General features: G+C 45.3%; 1 protein-coding gene across 15 annotated transcripts in view; it reads right to left on the bottom strand.

The window, feature by feature from the left end:
• LOC123507196 (nuclear receptor coactivator 7-like) overlaps positions 1-6,000 on the bottom strand; it is a 157,072-nt gene that overhangs the window by 140,612 nt on the left and 10,460 nt on the right. Inside the window, exon 1 of one of the 15 annotated variants that reach the window (XM_045259896.1) lies at positions 3,854-3,871. The exons of the other annotated variants lie outside the window; for them this stretch is intronic. The gene's annotated coding sequence lies outside the window, so the exon portion shown is untranslated. Of the gene's footprint in view, positions 1-3,853; positions 3,872-6,000 lie in introns of those variants that run through there. 15 annotated transcript variants of the gene reach the window in all.

The following is a 6,000-nucleotide window of genomic DNA, read 5'->3' on the forward strand; positions in this document are numbered from 1 at the left end:
TGCTACGAGCCGAGAGAGAGAGAGAGAGAGAGAGAGAGAGAGAGAGAGAGAGAGAGAGAGAGAGAGAGAGAGAGAGAGAGAGAGAGAGAGAGAGAGAGAGAGAGAGAGAGAGAGAGAGAGAGAGAGAGAGAGAGAGAGAGAGAGAGAGAGAGAGAGAGAGAGAGAGAGAGAGAGAGAGAGAGAGAGAGAGAGAGAGAGAGAGAGAGAGAGAGAGAGAGAGAGAGAGAGAGAGAGAGAGAGAGAGAGAGAATCAACAAATTCACTCAACATGTTTACGAAAGTCCATCAAAATGAGATTGAAGAAAAAAAGAAATTAAAAGTGAGACAGAGTGTGGCGTACAGAAAGTCAACAAAAAACGGAGAAGTAACAATGAGAGGCAGTGTGACAGGGAACGAAAGGCAGTTAGAAAAGGAAAGTGACGGTGGGAAAAGAGCAACACTGAATCAGCAATCCAATGAAAGATACAAATTCCACTTATGAAATCCAACTCTGCTCCACCACCGGGTATCAAATGCATCTGATCTGACTCTGCCAAATGACCGAAACAGTACGGACACTCGAGAGGACAGAGAAAGAAGTGGTACGTTGGTGATGATAGTAATGGTGGTGGTGATGGTAGTGGTGATGGTGGCGGCGTCCTAATGGTGCCCCTTAAAGCGTCGCAGCTACACACAGGCCACAGCGACACCTGAGCCAGATGGACGACAGGGCAGAGGACGCCACCTGAGCTGCGCTACTCAAGGCAAATGGCTGGGCTTCTCTCCCATGACACTCCAGCCAAGCCTTGCAATATCCGTAATGCTCCAGCCTCGCTATTCAAACACAAAGTAACACAAAGGAAGCACAAGTATCAGCTCGCCTGTTGACCTTTACGAGGGAGTTTGCAATAAGCCACACTAACACAAACTCGTTCAATTATTCCTCGTTGTTATCAATTGTCACTCGTGTACTCTCCAAAGGTACATTAACCGCCAACGTAATATTTGCCCTCCTGCGGCACTACGAACGCTAAAAGTCAAGAAGATCGTAAATGGTGCTTTGAAATTAAGAGGATGATGGGTGGCATGGTTCCCCTGCACAGAACTCTCTTACAAACACTCCCGCCACGCCACGAGGAACAAGTGCTGCTTTGATGCTTGTTTCCAACAGGACAGGTTTTGTTCCTTGCTCCCTGTGGCAGTAAATCTCCCATGGCGGTGTGCAGGGTGAGGTGCCGACAGCAGGTGGCGACTGCTCCATCACCACCACTTGCCAATTTTCATCCTTCACCTTCCCAGTAACGTAAAGTTTTCTCCTTTTTCTTCCATGCCAGACTTTCCTCGGGTGGCGGCACTCTCCCCGGCGAGTGACGGCACCGTGACACTGGGAGAAAGAAAGCAGTGAACCATATACTGCCACCGTGGTCATAACAAGTCCCAGCTCAGAGGTTTAAAGGGACGATCACAAGACCACCAACCATTCACCCACTCACAAACAAACACATCCACACCTGTAAACACACACACACACACACACACACACACACACACACACACACACACACACACACACACACACACACACACACACACACAGGTCTCTCTAAAATTTGAATAACTTTGTATTTGTAACAAGACGAAACACGACAAAGGCTTGACTGATTAACATTGTTGACGTGAGCAGGATGGCACACACAGACCAGCGTGATGTATTATCCATCCATCTCACTCACATGAAAGGCTTCAGTATTGAACGATCTAGACATCCGCGCCACAGTGTTTGTTTCCTACACCCACACCAGGCCCGTTAACAACATTTACGTAACTCAATTCATCTCGGCGTCCTCAAAGTAAGTGATTCAAGACTGGCGAGTTTTTTCCCCTTTCTAGAATGACTTGAAGATTTATTTTACTGATTGCAAGTCTAGTTTCCTTGTTTGTACCAATACGCTGTATACACCTGGCGGCGGCGCAACACCTGCTAGGGAGCCAAGGTGGAGGGCGGTATGGCGACATGGGATTGGCTCGCTGCCCACGTGTGAAACTTATTTTTTTTGTGATGGGTCGTTTCCCAGAACTTGTGTGCGACCTTGTCAGGCATGGGAATCCCTCGCGGTCGTTACACACACACACACACACGCCACAGGTAGCACGTCACGATCACATCACTTGTTGCATCACACGTCTCCAATGCCTCACTGAAGATACCAAATCAAGATCCCACCCTTCTCTCTCTCTCTCTCTCTCTCTCTCTCTCTCTCTCTCTCTCTCTCTCTCTTCTTCCTGAAACCCATAATAAGTTTCCATAGAAATGAAAGAAAGAAAAAGTGTCCATCAAGAAAATTTACATGAAACAGGATTTTGCATATAAGCTTTTGGAGTAAACATTTTCTTTCCTCGGCGTTCAAGTAAAGAAAAAAAAAACTGTTGAAAAAGAACAATCACAAATAACCAACGCCCTGACACACACACACACACACACACACACACACACACACACACACACACACACACACACACACACACACACACACACACACACACACACACGAGCACGTTTACGAGTATGAGTGGCATTAGTTACACTTAGAAATATTGAAAAATGCTCCTTAAAAGATATTTGCCGATGAAGAAAAGAGAAACACGAAAAAAACATAAATGAATAAAAAAAAACAACTAGACAACACATGGCTCGCCTCAACTGCAGAAGGCTAAAAAGAGAGAGAGAGAGAGAGAGAGAGAGAAAAGAGAGAGAGAGAGAGAGAGAGAGAGAGAGAGAGAGAGAGAGAGAGAGAGAGAGAGAGAGAGAGAGAGAGAGAGAGAGAGAGAGAGAGAGAGAGAGAGAGAGAGAGAGAGAGAGAGAGAGAAAAGCAGAGTAAAAGGAAATCGTTTGACTCTTTCGTTGATTTTTTTCGCCTTTTCTCTTACAACAAAAGCCTCAAATTGCGCGCGACCTGCATTTCCGCGGCGCAATTTACCTAACCTTGAACGCACGCACGAACGCACGCACGCAGACACACACACACACACACACACACACACACACACACACACACACACACACACACACACACATAAGGAATAGAATCACAACCTAAATATGACCATAAACATTTAACTTTTGCCCTCATATTAACACGTAACAACCACAGCCATAACAACAACAACAACCAAAACACAACAACGACCACAACAACAACAACAACAACAACAACCACAACAACAACAACAGGTAGTACAATGCGGTAGGGTGAGGTAAGGTTAGAGATAAGCAACAGTAAAGAAGGGGGTGAGAAACCTTGGCACTCCCTCGGACCAAAAGGAGTGGAGAACGTAAATAAAAAACAGGAAGGCGGCAGGAACATTTACTGCAACAGGTAAAAATTAAGATGATAACATGTAGTACGTAAGGCTGAGTCAAGGTAAGCAAGAAGGGGACAAACAAGCTCTAATGTGCATGATGTGATGACATGGTAAATTTTTTTAAGGTTTGTATTAGTGTACGAGAGAGAGAGAGAGAGAGAGAGAGAGAGAGAGAGAGAGAGAGAGAGAGAGAGAGAGAGAGAGAGAGAGAGAGAGAGAGAGAGAGAGAGAGAGCAGAGAGAGCAGAGATAGACAGACAATCAGATACACACAAAGAGCAGGACACCCAGAGACAGAAACAGATAAGGAGTAAAATAGGAAAATTGAAGAAGTCACGGAGCGAAATGAAGATGGAATCAGAGACAAAGATGGACAAAGATGGACAGAGATGGACGGAAACGGAGAGAGATGGACGGAGATGGACGGAGATGGAAGGACGGAGGGATGGAATGAGGAGGTGTGAGGGTCAGAGGGGGATTCGAGTGAGGAGGAGGCAGTCAACGGTTCTCACACTCTTGCCACGGAGCCACGAACTGCGGGTCCGCCACACGCCACCACCACAGCCACACTACCTAGCCCGCTCTCTTGCCATACACCGCTCTCTCTCTCTCTCTCTCTCTCTCTCTCTCTCTCTCTCTCTCTCTCCCTCTCTCTGCGTATGTTTCCTGTTCTCTCCAGTCAGTCTCTCTCTCTCTCTCTCTCTCTCTCTCTCTCTCTCTCTCTCTCTCTCTCTCTCAGCTTCCGGACACCGTATTAGAGACTTAAAGTGATAATTACAGCATGTTTTATGATGAAGCAGAGAGAGAGAGAGAGAGAGAGAGAGAGAGAGAGAGAGAGAGAGAGAGAGAGAGAGAGAGAGAGAGAGAGAGAGAGAGAGAGAGAGAGAGAGAGAGAGAGAGAGAGAGAGAGAGACACACCCTATGATCCGATTTCGTTTCTGAAGACGTGATTGGCTCTTTCTCTTTGACTCCCTCCCTGCTGACTGGCTGATGTAATCTTTGTTAGCTGGTTATCCGCCGCCAAAGCCTTTAGACCTTTGCTGATTGAGGCCTACTGCTGACTAAATACTGACTCTCTCTCTCTCTCTCTCTCTCTCTCTCTCTCTTGTCATCCTTTTATGCTCATTTCCTTGTTCCTTCGTCAAATATGCAGTAAACTGTATCTTTTATCATTAATTGTTTATCATAAAGCAGTGTCCAAATTGTGAAGAGAGAGAGAGAGAGAGAGAGAGAGAGAGAGAGAGAGAGAGAGAGAGAGAGAGAGAGAGAGATTTCTTAGGTCAGGCTATTAAATTATACATTCCTTATCAAAACCTAAAAGTCTCTCTCTCTCTCTCTCTCTCTCTCTCTCTCTCTCTCTCTCTCTCTCTGTCTGCTTTCGCGTTGATGTTAAGTCCTTCCTTCCTTTCTTATTCTTCTAACCTTCTCCAGTCTTCTCATCTCCGCAGCTTTAATCAACCGCGCGAGCGCACGTGTCTGTCTGTGTGTGTGTGTGTGTGTGTGTGTGTGTGTGTGTGTGTGTGTGTGTGTGTGTGTGTGTGTGTGTGTGTGTGTGTGTGTGATCGGTTTACGCATCTCAGCCAACAATCGTGACCCAAATACGACGGATGAAAGACACACAGACAGACAGACACGGACAACATTCAAGATGCGATTCACTAAAGGTGGTTCTAAAGTAGCCATAATAATAGTAGTAGTAGTAGTAGTAGTAGTAGTAGAAGTAGAAGTAGAAGTAGAAGTAGAAGTAGAAGTAGAAGTAGATGCAGCAACAGCAACAGCAACAGCAACAGGAACAGCAACAGCAGCAGCAGTAAATTAATAAGACCATCGCTATCGAAATGAACAACAACAACAACAACAACAACAACAACAACAACAACAACAACAACAACAACAACATCAACAACACCAACATCCAAACCCACTCACGCACAAACAAACAAATAAATCCTTCCCTTACAAGAAAAAAATATATATAAAAAATGAAAGAAAAAAGAAAAGAAAATTAAAAAGATTCCAAAACAACAAAAAAACACAGGAAAAGAAACATCACCCTGGCAACCCGCTCCCTAGCATCGTACACGCACATTCTCTACATTCCCCGAAGCTTGCTCATCCTCGCAGGCCCTCAAGGCAGGCAACAAGCAAGCAAGCAAGCAGGCAGGCAGGCAGGCAGGCAGGCACGGGGCGGTGTGTGTGTGTGTGTGTCTGTGTGTCTGTGTACGTCTGTGTGGCCTCGTACCGGGCAAGGAAAGATGAGAGGGAGGAGATAAAAGAGAAGCAAGAGGAGGAGAGATGAGGAGGAGAGGTGTTTCTGGCCTCTCTCTCTCTCTCTCTCTCTCTCTCTCTCTCTCTCTCTCTCTCGTGCATCATAACGGAGCATGAGCCGCTTTGTGAGTTGTGAGGCGGTGGTCATGGTGGTGGTGGTGGTGGTGGTGGTGGTGGTGGTATTAGTAGTTGTTGTTTTTTGGGGTGGTAGTAACTGTGCAGTAGTAGTAGTAGTAGTAGTAGTAGTAGTAGTAGTAGTAGTAGTAGTAGTAGTAGTAGTAGTAATAATAATAATAATAATAATAATAATAATAATAATAATAATAATAATAATAATAATAATAATAATAAGAAGAAGAAGAAGAAGAAGAAGAAGAAGAAGAAGAAGAAG

This window comes from Portunus trituberculatus, chromosome 21, assembly GCF_017591435.1.
Source record: "Portunus trituberculatus isolate SZX2019 chromosome 21, ASM1759143v1, whole genome shotgun sequence".
In the NCBI taxonomy this organism is placed as follows: domain Eukaryota; kingdom Metazoa; phylum Arthropoda; class Malacostraca; order Decapoda; family Portunidae; genus Portunus; species Portunus trituberculatus.